General features: G+C 46.4%; 1 protein-coding gene across 1 annotated transcript in view; it reads right to left on the bottom strand.

The window, feature by feature from the left end:
• The window catches only part of SETBP1 (SET binding protein 1), a 397,959-nt gene that overhangs the window by 50,517 nt on the left and 332,103 nt on the right, over window positions 1-15,339 (bottom strand). The gene's annotated exons all lie outside the window — the stretch shown is intronic.

Raw genomic sequence — 15,339 nt, 5'->3', positions numbered from 1 at the left:
CAGTGCCAAGGATCCTCCTTTCCTGGCTGGGTTCAAGGGCATTGCTTTCTATGTTCTGTGCCCTGGACCCGAAAAACACACAGGGAGTTGTCTGAGCCTCCAGAAGCATTCTCCCCATGCCCTGGGATGCTCCGTACTGATCAGAGAACCCCTGATGCCAAGACAGAGAGGCCAGAGTAGGTGGTCACTGATGATTGAAGCATGTGTTCTGGTTCCTGAAACTCTTGCAGCAGTGCCAGTGATGGCAATAAGCCACAATTACATTGCAAATCCACCATGTTAACACCTTCTCGAAGCCCATTTTGCGCATTAACTCATTTCATATTAACAAGTCAAGTTGTTGGAGCGTGCTCCTCATGCCCATTTTACAGAGGAGGACACTGAGGCACAGAGTAAGTAATTCACCATTTATTATCACAATTAGTAAGTGGTAAAGTCAAAATTTGAACACACACAAGCTGGCTACAAAGTCTTAACCACTGAGCAATGCACATGGTCCTTTCTCCTCCTCTTCCTTCTCTTCCTCCTTTCTCTTCTTTCTCCTCCTCCTTCTTCTCTTCCTCCTCCTCCTCCTCTTCCTCTTCCTCCTTCCCCTTCTTCTTCTATTTTTGTCATGGTCTCACTTTGTTGGCCAGGTTGGAGTGCAGTAGTGAGATTATAGTCCCCTGTAGCCTCAAACTCCTGGGCTCAAGCAGTCCTTCTGCCTCAGCCTCCCACGTAGCTGGGACAACAGACATGTACCACCACCATTGGCTAATGGTCCTCATTTGTTGACTCTGTCAAGAATTAAACACTGGGTTCCCTCCACGTTTTCATCCCCTGAGTATGTGCCAGGAAGAAATTCAGTAAGCCCTCCCTAGACCAGAAGGTAATGCGAAGCTAAACCAAGTTACTCAGTTAGACAAGAGCCTATTTATTAATTTATTACTATCTACATTCACCTGTCTTTGGTTGCACTGGCTTTAATTGGAATATGCTGCCCTGATCCCGCAGCAGGAGGACAGTGTGAGTTTCTTTCCCCATGGTGATGGGGCGACATGCCCAGAAGCATCAGCACACCCTCCTCCTCCATTGCTCCTTTCTGATAGGGTGTCAGGTCAGAGCTTGGGGAAGAGTCCATGGCCAGTGAAAGAGGCCAGAGCTAGCTGGGTAGCATGGGTCGAAACCGAGGCCACCGAGCCCTTTTATTGTTTTATTTTATTATTTTATTTTATTTATTTTAGCTGTGGGATACAAATAAGGATTAGCTACCTAATAGGTCACACGTAGGTGACATTTGGGCTTCCAGCTGACTCTCTCTTCTCCTGGTAGTAGACACGGTATCTAGCACATTGCCACATGGCCTCCTTCCTCCTCCCTCCCTTCCTCACTGGCAGTGCTCAGTGACTGTCGATCCCACCTTGTGCTCACGTGACTAGTGTCCTCCGAACCCTGTAACTCTCCTCCTACTTGCCATGGACCCTACTGTGCCATGGACCTTACCAGGGTCAGGCATCTTGTTGACTCCCTCAGCCTCTATCCTGGCCGCGGACTGCACAGCAGGCTCTGGTTTACACGGCCCTCCCACCTTGGAGAATTCGAGACCCAAAGCTCAGTGATTCATTCGGCTCTACTGTCTTAGAATTCAGAAAAAATTTTTTCCTCCTGCCAAACATCATTTGCTTGTTGAATGAAAGAATGAATGGATTATTGAATTAAGGCAGAACCTGAGAAGAAACCAAGTTGTTTAAACACATCTGTGTATTCCCAAGTGTCTTGGACACCACATGCCTTTTCCTGAAAGCAATTTGTAAAACAGAACTGGGAGAAACCTGCTGGGCGAGTCTTGTCAACCACAGCTCTTAACACTGCAGGCTTCATGCAGGACCGGGGGTGGCTGGGGACGGGCGTGGGGCAGGGCCACTCGGGATGCTGCTCAAAAGCAATCAGAGGCTGTCCTAAGCAGTCTGTGTGAGAGTGAACACCAGCTCTAGAAACAGGCATCTCGAAATTTCCACTGGGTAGAGGTCCCAGGTTTTCCTAGCACTAGATGTGAAGTGTGTTAGAGAAGGCAGGAGGGGGCAGGGGCAAGGGGAGAGCTCTGGGCCTCTCCAAGTCACATGGCCACCAGGAATGGTAGGAGGGTGGGGCTCTTCGGGGCGCACTAGCCCAGTATCCTCCTTTCAACTGGATGGGACTCCTGACCCTGGAGGCTGTGCGAAGTGGAGGTGAGCTTGGTGGAGTCATCCACTTGCCCTTCACAAGTACTGACCCTTCTCCTGCAGCCATCGAGTATTGCATGATTCATGTTTCTGTAGTTCAGGATGCTCTGACATGTGGGATCTTGTTGGCCCTGGAGAGATAGCATCTCCCTAGAGCTAGCAAAGGACTCCCCTGAGAATGTACCTTTCCTATATAAACCAACCAGTCCAGAGCCCACCCTGGCCAACAACCTCCTTCATGGGGCTCTCATAGGACAGGGTGAGCCACTGTTTCCTGCCCTGATATCAACCCAGGGCCAGGAACCAGACAACTGGCGGCGGGGGGTGTGTCTCTATACACTGGAGCCTGCTGAAATGATCCAAACTAGCCGTTCTTAAATCTGCCCACCAGCCTCCCCCATTCTTCCCACGAAAACCACAGTCAAGGTTTTTGCCACAGCGTTTCTCTCTTCCCTTTACCTGGTGAGCACTCCAGTGCCAAGTGTCGTTGCATGGCATGTTTGGCTCCTCTTTAATGGGGTTAGACATGTTGGGCTCCTGTTAAACAGGAGCCCAACATGCCATGTGAGGACACTTGGCACTGGAGTGCTCACCAGGTAAAGCCTCTTCCCATGAGGGTCATCGCGTATCTGGATCTGTTATCACACGAGGACTGACAATTAAGTTCATGAACTTATCCTAGAAAAAGTGCTACAGAACTCATTGATGAATATCACTATGGTCACCTTCGAAATACTCCTCTTGGGAAGCTATGCCTAGTCCACCTGTCAAAGCAATTTTAGAACTCTTTATCTGGAATGGCCATCAGACCTGTCATCATATTACCCTTGATGTCCTGAATATCATCAAATGTCTTCCTTTCGATATTTCTTTTATCTTCAGGTAAAGAAAAAAGTCATTGGGGACCAGATCATGTGAGTAGGGAGAGTGTTCCAATACAGTTACTTGTACAGGGCTGCCAACATAAGTGCAGGGTGGTGGCAAGTTTGCGAACTTAATGGTCAGACCTCAACAAATAATAACGACAGCTCTGATGGCCATTCCAGAAAGAGTTCCAACACTGCCTTGATAGGTGGACTAGGCACTGGTGTTGGTGCATAGCTTCCAAAGGGAAGGACTTCAGGGGTAACCGTAGTGATATTCAGCAATGAGGTATGTGGCACTTTTTCTACGATGGTTTGGGAACCTAATTGTCAGACCTGGTATGTAATTAAAACAACTCCCGAGTACACTGGACCACACCAAGATTCATGTCAGTCCTCCACCCTCCTGGGTCAAGGCTGGACAATTAAAAAGAAGTCACTCATCTACCATTTCTTGAACTTTTAATATAAGCTTGGGTCTTTATTTGTTACATCTTATACTAGGATCTTTATTTTACCAGAGTCTTTATTTGTGAAGGGTTTCTCAAGCATCTTTACCAACAGCAATGTCATCGACAGTCACAGCAACTAGTGCTAAAAGTTACAAAACAATCCTATGAGCTGGGCATTTTCTACAGATTACTTTCCTTAATTCATGCAATCTCTGCCAATCACCTTCTGGACTGACTGATGACCCAAGATCACACAGCTAAGCCAAGATGTCATTCTGATCTAGGTGACCTGAGTGCTGAGGCAGCACTAAGTGCCAGTGGACACTGAGGGTCCGCCACACCAGGGGAGCAGGTTTTGGAAGACCCCCTGAGACTCCAGGGCACAGATTTAGAACACTTCTGATTTACAAACTGGCAGTTGGTGAGTCGACTGTTGTCTAGCGCTGAGAAACAGAGAGGATACACCTGTGCGTAAATTAGGTATGACATCTAGCATTGTTCAGCTCAGTTTTTGTTTCTGTTCCCCCCCCACACATACACCCTGACTTGGGAGACTTTGTGGATGAAGGAAGCAGTGTGGTGATTTTCGCCAAGGCACTGTGTCTTATCTTCCTCTCTCAGATCAACTCTCTGAAAGCAAGCCCTGCTATGGGATAACACAGGCTGCCCCTCCACTCTCTGAAGTCCTGGGGCTGCTGCTCTGAGAATTCCCACACTACAGAGGGGATTGCCTAGATGATCTTGTGGGTTTGCTTTTTGAATCATTGACCAGATATTTATCAAGTCCTATTCCAGGTCCAAGATGCTAGTGTCACACCATATATCCCTGGAGTACAAGTTCCTTCCACCTAGAAGCACATGACTCTCACAATACTATAGTCCTATTCTATTCAAATCAGAATCATTTGTGATTTATGTTTTCATCTTTACATCTTATTTATCCTTAACAGATTGTAGAATCTTTAATCTTAGAACTGTGTCACATGTTTCTTTGGCATCACCGTGACACCTGGATCAGTAAATTGTTTGATTTTTGCTGGATCACAAGAATTATGTCTTCTTACTGAACATCTCATGTAATCCTATCAACATCTATATAAGAAGTTTTCATTTGCCTTTTAAAATGAGAGCATTGCTTTCCTTTAGACCCCAGCATAAGTCCACACCAGCTATGTTAACTGTGACCTTGAGAAATTACTCAACCCCCTTAAGCCCGAATTTTCTCATCTGTAAATATTAGGAGTGCCTAACCCTATAGGGTTGATGTCAGGGAACAAATGAATGATGAGTATTTATGCATAAATACACACTTTTGAGCACAATGCCCGGCTCATGGTAAATGCTCAACTAGTATCTACTAGTGCTATTGTTATTCTTTTCTTTTTTTTTGAGTTGGAGTCTCACTCGGTCGCTCAGACTGGAGTGCAGTGGCTGCTCCTGGCCACCACAGCCTCGCCTGCTGGGCTCCGGTGATCCTTCCACCTCAGCCTTCCGAGTAGCCAGAATTACAGGCATGCACTACCACACCCGGCTGATTTTTTGATTTATTGTAGAGATGAGGTCTCGCTGCCCAGGCGGGTCTTGAACCCGCGGGCTCAGGCAATCCACTCACCTCAGCCTCCCAAAGGCGCGGGATTACAGGCTGAGCCACCAAACCCGGCTTATTATTTTCAGTTAGTTGTGAATTAATAGGGGATGAGAGGGATTCTAGAAACCATTTTCTTAGCAACACCAATGAGAACCATGAAAAACACATGCTGCCTTGGAAAACCTTCTGGGTTTCCTGCATGTATACTTAGTGATTTATTTAAGGAAAGTAAACACATTTAGACACCTGCCTAAGCCACAACATGTCATGACACATGTGACCATCAGGTTCCTTGAAAGTTATAGGGGAAAGCTGTAGGAAGCATTTGTGTGTGCAGTTTTCTGTGTGTGCAGATGGAATTTGGGGTTGGTCTGATTTGGTGGATTTCCTACTATACTAAGAAGACTTAAGAGTCCACAGCTCACTAGAGCATGAATTGTCCAAGAGTTGAGCCCCTGTAGATGTCTCCTGAACCTGAGTGTGCAGGAGTTCCAGTGTGAGACCAGAACAAGTGTTGTGAGGTGAATGCCAGGAGGATGGAGAGGTGTCCTTGCCCAGAGGTGTGTGTGGAGAAGTAGGACATGGGGCACTGGGTACGGAGAAGATGCTTTTACAACTCAGGACTTCTCTTTCCTCTTTTCCAGCTGTGCTCAGCCACAGAAGCTCCCAGGCTGGGAGCTGTGGTTAACAGGCATTGATCTGTGTACCAAAGGCAAGACCACAGCCGATCGGAGAGGACATATGATTAAACAGCTCACCGCCAACTGGAAACAAAAACACAGAGGCTAGCAGGGGGCATGAGCCATGTGGCAGACAGGGAAGGAGGAGGTGCTGACACACAGAAGACCTGACTTGGGGCCTGGCTACATTTAACGCACGGTTGGCAATGAGGCAGGTCACTCTCCGGACCTCAGTGTACGCCTCGCACAGAGCAGAGTAGCCATTCTCAATGTATTCATCTCCTTATTTCATAACAAGTCCCACATGAAATCCTAGATGTGAACCTTTCTGCAACATATACAAAATACAGACTTAAATAATGTGGCCAGAAGCCATGACCTCCTATCAACCAAGGACCTGAGCAAACTCACAAGTGATAATAAACTGACTGCATGATGACCACAAAAATTAAAGTAAAAAAAATCCCTCAGTCTGTAAAGGCACATGGAATGGTATCCTGAACATCGGAGACCCAGAAAGAGGAGAATGAAAAGTTGCGGGGTGGGGTGTGAAAAATTACCCATCAGGTACAATGTGTACTAGTTGGGGTGATGGGTACACTTAAAGCCTAGACTTCTTCATTATAAAAAGCAGCCATGTAAGCACATACCATTTGTATTTCTAAAGCTATCGAAATAAATAACATGAATTTTAGAAAAGATGTAAGATTCTGAGCTACATAAAAAAAGAACATCCCTCAAACAAAAATCAAGCATGTTATTATCTTCCACACCCTCCCATAGCCACTGAGACTGCTAAAAACCCCCCCGCAGAGGTTATATTACACCCCATAAAAACCAGTGCCATTGTTATCATCCCCCCACAGAGGGACACAGCTCCATTCCATGCCTGGGGCCCCAGGCATCTGGGATGGAGACTGTTCCTCCAAGGCAGAGTCACTGACCTGGTGCACACCTGGGCTGCCGCAGGCAACCTGGCAGCCATCACCTGCTGCTGCAGCTGCAGCCCAGCCTCCCTGTTGGCAAATGCCAAAAAGCATTTTGTGAACTTGGCTGCAGGACCCAGAGGCCTAGAGGGAGGCTCCTTCCAGTGCCCTGTAGGTAGGGTTGGCAACACTGCTTCTTGTGTCCTTCCAGAACATGACTGCTGGAAAGTCCTGTCACAAGGCATGTTGCCACTACCTCGCATGATCGCTGCCCCAGCCTCCTGTGTTTTCATCTGTGGGAGCCACTTTCTGCTCCATAGCCCAGGGGACACTAGCTGTTCTGCCCCCAGGCCTTCATGCCCCCACTGCCAGAGCTGTTGTAAACACACACCAGCTCCAAGTTCAACCTGGACAGCAGGAGGGAGGTAGGCCTAGTCTCCTCCTCCCTGCCTGGCTGGCTCCATGCAGACAACCAGCTCACAGCAGGGGTTGGGTTCTGCTCTTATTAGCTTACAGGGCAGTCATAGCCCTGCCTTTAGGGAGAAGGAGAATCAGGAAGCTCTGGGATTTATTTTTGCTCCCCCTTCCACCATTTCAGGTGTGCACCTATGATTGTTCCCATTTCTTGGAGAAGGAAATTGAGGCTTAAACGTCTCAAGTATTCTGCAAACAGTTGGATCCAAAAGTAGAAACCTGGTCTGCCAAACTCCAGTCTTTTTTTCTTTGAACTTCTGCGAGGAAAATTTTGTTTCCTCTCTCTTTCTATTTCTCTCTCTCTCTTTCTTTGCCGGTGTCTCACTCTGTTGCCCAGGCTGGAGTGCAGTGACATGATCATGGCTCAATTCAGTCTCAACCTCCTGGGCTCAGGTGATCCTTCCACCTCTGCTTCCCAAGAAGCTGGGACTACAGGCGTGTGCCACCACATTTGGCTAATTTTGTGTAAAGACGAAGTTTCCCTTTGTTACCCAGGCTGGTCTCAAACTCCTGTGCTCAAGCAATTCTCCTGCCTTGGCCTCCCAAAGTGCTGAGACTGTGCACGTGATCCCAGCCGAGGGTATAATTTCTACCACTCTGATGAACCTTCTTTATCCTGATGAAAACAACATACTGCTTATAACCAAGCTCTGGCCAGACCCACTGAACCTCTGTGAGTCATCACTGAGTCTTCATACCCATGTACCCAACACCTATGAGGTTGGTGAAGAAAACCGCCTGTTCCCTGGGAACAAGATGGAGTTCAGTTTATCCTGCTCAGACCACAAGGAAAAGGGGAGAAATCAGATAATGATGTCCAGATAGCTCTCTGGAGCTTACTTTCACTCCTCCTCTTGTTTATACAAACTGGAGAGCTGAGGATTCTCAGGAACTCATGTAAAGATTCTGGAACTAGCAGAGACAACATGAAACCCAGCTTTGGTAGCTTAGGAGCTCTGCAGAAGCCCGTGCCCAGGCTTGGGTGGCTCTAGGGCATTGCTGGCCACCCCTGTAGGAGGCTTTGGGCCAATAACTGCCTTACAGGACTTCTGGGTCCTGGATGCATGGGTCCATCCTCGGTAAAGGCTACTGGATCATGTTACGGTCAAGAAATAGTTTGGCCTTAATAAAGAGACACAATATGGCCAGCTGTCTCCATTTCAAATAGAAAATTCCTCATTTTTGAGTATTTCCAAATATCAATCTCTCCAAGTTAAATATGTAAATAAGTCCTAACGATGGAAGAAAAAACAGGAACCAGAAAAATTCCACAGCAATGAGGTGGGAAAGACTAGATGGAAGAGATCAGGGGACCATGTCCTTGTGCGAAGGATTTATGTAGGTACGTCAGGGAAGACGACTGGCAAGGAATGCAGGACATTGTCTGGGGGACTTACAGGCTTTCTCCGGTGGACTTTAAGGAGCCAACTTCAGTTTGTGAACAAAAGAATGATAAGCAAAGGGAAGTCTTAAGCATTGACGGAGATCTTTTGGCTCCATCTCATCCACAAGCCCTCAAAATGTGTATTGTTTTATAGTAATTATACTCAGAGGAAGACAGAACAAGACACATGAAAAAGAATGCTTGCCCAATAGAGTATACTATTGCACAGGATACACTGAAGAGATAAAAATAACAGCTGTGGGAAACATATGATCTATTGACTAGGATGGGTTGGAACTGAAAAGTGACTCTGGAAGAGATGTTGTGGGTGGGGCAAGAGTTGTGGGTGGGGTGAGTGTTGTGGGTGGGGTGAGTGTTGTGGGTGGGGTGAGTATTGTGGGCGGGGCAAGTGTTGGATCAGGAAGGAGTTGACTTGATCAGGTGGAATGCTAACTCTTCCACGAGTGGCATGATTGAGACACAGTTTTCCCAACTCTGCAGTTTACAACGAAGGCGTTCACAACTGGGGGAAGTGGGGCATATTTTGACAAAACATCTTAAACTACGATCTCCCACAAACCAGTCCTCTGCAACTCCACCAGGAATCAGACCCTGAACTAGAGTAACATATTTGTGTTCCGCCACTGCATTTCTGATTAACCAACACACTTACTATGTGCTGCCCAGTTAACCTGGTGCAAGAGAGGACATACAAATATAAGACAATTCCTGCCCTTGTGACCTTAAGCTTTAGTTGCTATTATGGGTTGAATCGTGTCTCCGCAAAAATGATATGTGGGGCTCTAACCCTCAGAACCTCTGAATGTGACCTTATGTGGAGACAGAGTCTTTATAGAGGTAATCCCATCACAATGAAGTCATTTGGGTAAGCCCTAATTTGACATGACTGCTATCCTTATGAAAAGAGGGACACAGGTTTAACACCATGTAAAATAAAGGCAGTGAGGAGTCCACAAGACAAGAAATCCCAGAGTTTGCCAGGAAAGTACCAGATGCCAGGAGAGAGAAGAATGGAACAGAGTCACTCTCAAAGTCCTGAGAAGTAACCAGTCCTGCAGACACCTTGATCTTGAACTTCCAGCCTCTGGAACTGTGAGACAATACACTTCAGTTGAAGCCCCCAGCTTGTGATACGTTGTTAAGGCAGCCCTAGCAAACTGACAGAGTTGAGGATTCTGACCAAACCTACAAGGAACAACTAAAAGACATGTTCATAGGAACAGATCCAGATGGAGTAGGGGTGCTGAGTAAAAAGAGATTAATGCGCTGGTTAAGGAAGTTTTGAAGACTTCATGGAAGGTGGGGGTTGAGACGGCCTTGAATAGTTTTGAAGGCTTATTCCATGATCTGGTGAGTCTGTAAGTGGTTTTGCAGTCAGTCTCTCCAACCACTGTTTGGGGCCTGCAGCTCTTTCCCTGATTCTGAATCTTAGCACATTTCTCTCTCTCTCTCTGTGTGTCACTGTCTCTCTTTCTCTCTCCACTTCAGCACTCTTTCTCTTTTGGAGAGTCAGGGTCTCACTATGTTGCTCAGGTTGACCTAGAACTCCTGGACTCAAGCAGTCCTCCCACCTCGGCCTCCCAAAACACTGAGATTTCAGATGTGAGCCACTGAGTCCACTCCTCTTTCATTTCAAGCCCAAAGCCCAGATCCAATTTTAAGGATCTGTTGGTCCTATAACTCTATGACCCTATGACCCTCCTAAACCAAGGCCTAAACCACCTTCTGCCTGATGGGCTGCAGATTCTCCTGCTTGGTTTTCCCCCCAGAAAAATGACTTCTCCTTTCACTTACTGTATGGTGTGCCGAAGAATGATTTAAAAGGCACCTTCATTTGGGGGATGTTTAAGGGCTAACACTCAAGACGTTTGTTTTAGTAAATTCCAAGGGAATCAAATGTGCCTGATTAGTGTACCGAGGTTGCCTTTTCTTACCACATGTGTCTCTCTCATGTACTGATGTGGGCTGGTGTGTGCCTCATCACAATACTGGTTTGAGGCCTTCACTGGGAAGTGATGGCAAGACCCTTCAAGGACTCTGCAGGTACCTGGGCTTCTCTTAATGAATTTCTTTTAAAATAGCAATCACAACCATGAGATTCCCTTGTTCTACACTAGCTGTATCCTAGAATGTTCACAAAGTTTATCAGGGGCGCTCCCAACGTCAATTAATGATGTTTTAAAAATGACATTGGGAGTGAACTGAAGAAAGAAAACCATTCTCTAATCTCAGCTGAAAAGTCAGGGATTGAGTTTTACAGTTCAGAGACTCTGCAGGGTCCAGTGGCAGAGAGAAATAAGCTCTCTCACCCTTGAGTGAAGCTGGTGATGTCTCTGCCTGGACATGTAAAGAAACCTGTTATGAGCCAGGGACACTGAGCCCAGGGCTGCTGTTCTTCGTGCCTGCAGGATGGAGGTGCAGTGGAAAGGGGGTGAGATGGGCACGGGTTAGACTCAAGAGCCTTAGTCCTCATTCTGTTCCTTTTTTATCACCTGGGGAGTTACCCAAATTCTTGCAATGTCTGTCGCCACACAGGTAAGGCAAAAGAAGAGCCTTTTTGGTTCTAATATCCTTTGCTTCTGTAACAGGCACCTGTTTACACAGTAGGAGGTGAAGATTACGAAGATATGGGTGGCAGGGACGCAGTATGTCTTCTGCACCCTGTGTGAGAGAAGACCGCATGCCCGGGGTAACAGGGGACCCATTTGCACACCAGACATAGGTGCAGAAAAGACAGGTTTGGGAGGACAAGGGCAATGTCTGCTTGGAGCCTCCCCGTTTTCATGGCATGGACTGAAGAGGATCACAGTAATTGGCCCCTCTCCTCCACCTTGCTTGAAGAAGGCAGGAGGGCACACAATACTTTGCCAAGGACATGTTCACACTCGTGCAGCATGCTGGCATGATTTTCACCAGGGTTTCTCCACTTCAGCACTCTTGTTATTTAAACCACATCATTCTTTGTTATGCAGTGGGGGTGAGGAGTCTTCCCTGTGCCTTGAAACACAGTTAGCAACATCCCTGACCTCTACTCACTAGATACCAATAGAAACCCCCACGTGGCTGTGGCAAAAATGTCTGTAGATATTACCACATGTCTTCTGGGGCTGGGTCACTTCAGGGGAGAATCATGGCTCTAGTGGGGTCCTATCTTACCAAAGGACTACCCACTTTCAAATCATAGAGCATGATGTTAGGAAGTGTCATGTCTCCTGAATTTCAAATGAGAGCTACCACATTAGACTATCAAGGTCAGCAGATATGCGGACCCCTGTACAACTAGACCATGTCAAGATATTTAAAAATTGGCTTTCAGATGACTGCTGTTTTGGTTTCTTCTTGACGTTACTCTTCTTCCAGAAGCTAGTCTGGAGAGGGAAGTGGGATCTTGTATTGGATTCACTGAGGACAGTTTACCAGTGAGATGTAGGTAGTTCGCTGCTTCTTCAAATGTTGACAGTGGGAAGCACTTCCAGTGAGGCTGCACCCAGTGTAGACATTGCCCATGTTGCTGGCTCATGATGGTGTGGAGTGCATAGACTGCATTCTAATCATGATCCTTGAATAGGACAAAGGCTTGCTAAGTAGGTCTGCACTTGTGGACGTGAACGAGTCTCAATGGAGGGGAGTCATCATGGGAAGCAAATTACTCGTTCCTAAGACACTGCCTTTCTCACCTGAAGTTTGGAGCCACTAGGACCAGACTGTGAACCAATCAGTACAAGCAGCCTCAGCATCCTGTACCATCATGGATTGGGAACTGAAAATCGCAGCGATATCCCAGTAATGTGTACAGGTCATTTTTGAAAGCATACCTATTTTTGGAACTGTATCCAGTGTATTTTCAGAGGATGAGGATTATCCCTGATTGAGAACATATAAGCTAAAATGTACCAAAGTCTCTGGGGACCATTCCAGAAACATTCTAAAATACTTTGAGCAAGAGCAGCTTTGTGGAGAGTGGTGTATTCTCTTGAATCAAGGACCTGTTCACTGGATTTAATGGATCGATCTAATGTACTTAATGCTAATATCTCAAATACACCAAGGTGCTCTGCCCCTACTGCCTACCCCAGCAACCCAAATCCTTAACCACTGATTCCCTAAGAATCAGTGAAGAGGTGAAGAGGACCACATTGCTCCAGTTTTCAGCCAAGTTTCCACAGTTGCCCCAGGATCATGTTTTCAACTGACTCCTGAAAACCAGCCTGTAAAGATAAAAAGAACCAACACTTTTCCCTTTAAAGGAAAAGAGTTCCATCGTGTCTCCTTAGGTGAGGGTGTTACTGAGGCTTGAACACCTGGAGAAGGAACCACAACTTGCCAGCAATGCCTGGAGGCTACAGGTATAAGTGTGAAACCATCCACCCAGGGTAATCACCAGCAGTACTTAAAATTTGGCATTGCTCTTGGAAACATTTATAGGCTTAAAAACATAATTATAAAAGATATAAGGTGTGGAGGGAGAGACCAAGGAAAAGAGGCGGTGCATGAAAGAACTGTTCCTCTCCTGGCCACCATGAATATCTCCAAATTAAGATAAACTCCAAATGAATAATGAGGAACAGTATTGAGGCAAACACTGAATTCCAGAGGGGGGCAGGCCTGTGTTTTACTGACAGGACTATTATGGCTTTGGGAGAAATGCTGTGTGCTCAGCCTTGCTTATAACATGGCAAAGAACTCAAGAATGGAATCTGTTCCTCTTGACTAATAAATACATAAATAATTGTTGCTCTTGCTCTCTGCCCTTTCCAATCTGGGTCCCACTCAGGTACCAGATCTGAAAGTTCTGGAGTGAGTGTTTGAAATGCTCAATTTTAGCCTACATTTCATAAGTGTAGCTTGGAGTTGGGGAGGAATGGATGGAGGGGCAGTGGGGCTGTTCACTGAGCCATGGCAGGCAAGGTTTTATTTTTTTAAAAAGAGATGAGCATGTGGAAGTGAAGCATTTCTGAAGGTCTTCAGAATTTTTGGATCTGCATGGCATTATTATTATTATTATTATTATTATTTGGTGGGAAAGCGTTGGATCATGCACACGGTCTGGTGAAGCAAAGGGTAAATGCTCCCTCTAACTCTGTGTTACCAAGTCCCACCCTGACTTCATTCTGTCATAAGTTTCTCAAGGATCCTGGAGTCTCCTGAGAGTGAAGGTTGTGCAATAGAAAAAGCGTGCATTTCCAGACTTAAGGCTTTTTCTACCTCTTTCTGGTTTTACTGTCTTGAGTATATTCCCTGCTAAGCCTCGGTTTCCCTAGCAGCAAAATGGAGAATGTAAGTCTTCATTGCAGGGGTTATACAAGGCTCCAATCAAAACATGTCAGTTAATTGGGCCCAGTACATGGGAAACAGGAGAAAGGCGAGCTTCGATTCTGTTGCGGTCCCCTTGGAGAATGATGGGATTGCGAGACGCAGCATGGGAAGTCTGCCAAGTTCACCTGCATTCTGGGCTCCTTCTTCAAGAAGAGTCCTTTCCGCAATATCCTGGATACCGGAAATTGAAGTTCTGCTTGAACACAGGCAGGGATGAGTGGCTCACCACCTCCCTAGGCAGCCTGCCTTGTGTGGACAGCTCTCTGTTTTGGGAAACTCTCACTTGAGACCCTTTCTGCCATCTGCTGATGTAGAACACTGACCTTTCACCACAACGACACAAGCAACTAACACTTATTGTGCACTTACTTCACAGCAGGCACTAGCCCAAGCTCTTTTCAGGCATTATGGGATTTAAATCCCACAACACCCAATGAAATGGGAATGAACATTGCCCTCAGTTCACAAATGGGGAAACTGAGGCTTTAGGTAGTTATGCCTCTTACCAAAAACATCTTACTTAACAAGTGGAAGAGCTGAAGCTCTAACTCTGCGGGATGAGTCAGTCTGAGTCCCAGTTTGTGCTGTGAACCTAAACTATAAGCTGTCCTTGGAAGCTCAAACATTTAGTGGCATGCTGGTTTCAAAGGAGGGCTTCAGCTAATGGATAGTGAATAAATGAGTTTGTGAATGAATAAATGAATGACCATATGCACACATATTAAGGAAGCATCCTGCATCCTGTTTGCAAAGTAGTCAGGATCTGAGTTCATGTAACTTTCATTTTAATGAAGTCCCATTTTATTTATTTATTTTTGGGCTGGGGGCTCACTCTGTTCCAGGCTGGCATGATCAGCTCACTGCAGTCTCAACTTCCTGGGGTTAGACCACCCTTCTGCATTAGCCTTCTGAGTAGCTGGGACTATAGGTGCATGCCACCACACTGGGAAGACTGTTGTTTTTTTTTTTTGAGTTGGAATCTCACTCCGTCACCCAAGCTGGAGTACAGTGGCATGCTCACGGCCACTCCAGAGTCGACCTACGGGGCTCAGGCAATCCTTCTGCCTCAGCCTTTCAAGTAGCCAGAACTTTAGGCACGCGCTACCATGCCTGGCTAATTTTTTTATTTATTGTAGAGATGAGGTCTCACCAAGTTGCCCAGGCTGATCTTGAACCCATGGGCTCAGGCAATACCCTCACCTCGGCCTCCCAAACTGCTTGAGCCACTGCGTCCAGTCGATTTTCCTATGTTTTATTTTTGTAAAGATGAGGTCTCACTATGCTCTCCAGGTAGGTGTCATACTCCTGGGCTCAGGTGATCCTCCTGCCTTGGCCTCCCAAAGTGCTGGGATTATAGGAGTGAGCCCCTGTGCTTGGTCAGTGTCCCACTTTCGATACCTCCTGGCCTTATATATTTTTGTTCAACTTCTCTTT

Source organism: Carlito syrichta, unplaced genomic scaffold (genome assembly GCF_000164805.1).
Source record: "Carlito syrichta isolate Samal-C Ts95f unplaced genomic scaffold, Tarsius_syrichta-2.0.1 Scaffold302990, whole genome shotgun sequence".
Classification (NCBI taxonomy): domain Eukaryota; kingdom Metazoa; phylum Chordata; class Mammalia; order Primates; family Tarsiidae; genus Carlito; species Carlito syrichta.
This window is presented reverse-complemented; position numbering and strand designations above follow the sequence as displayed.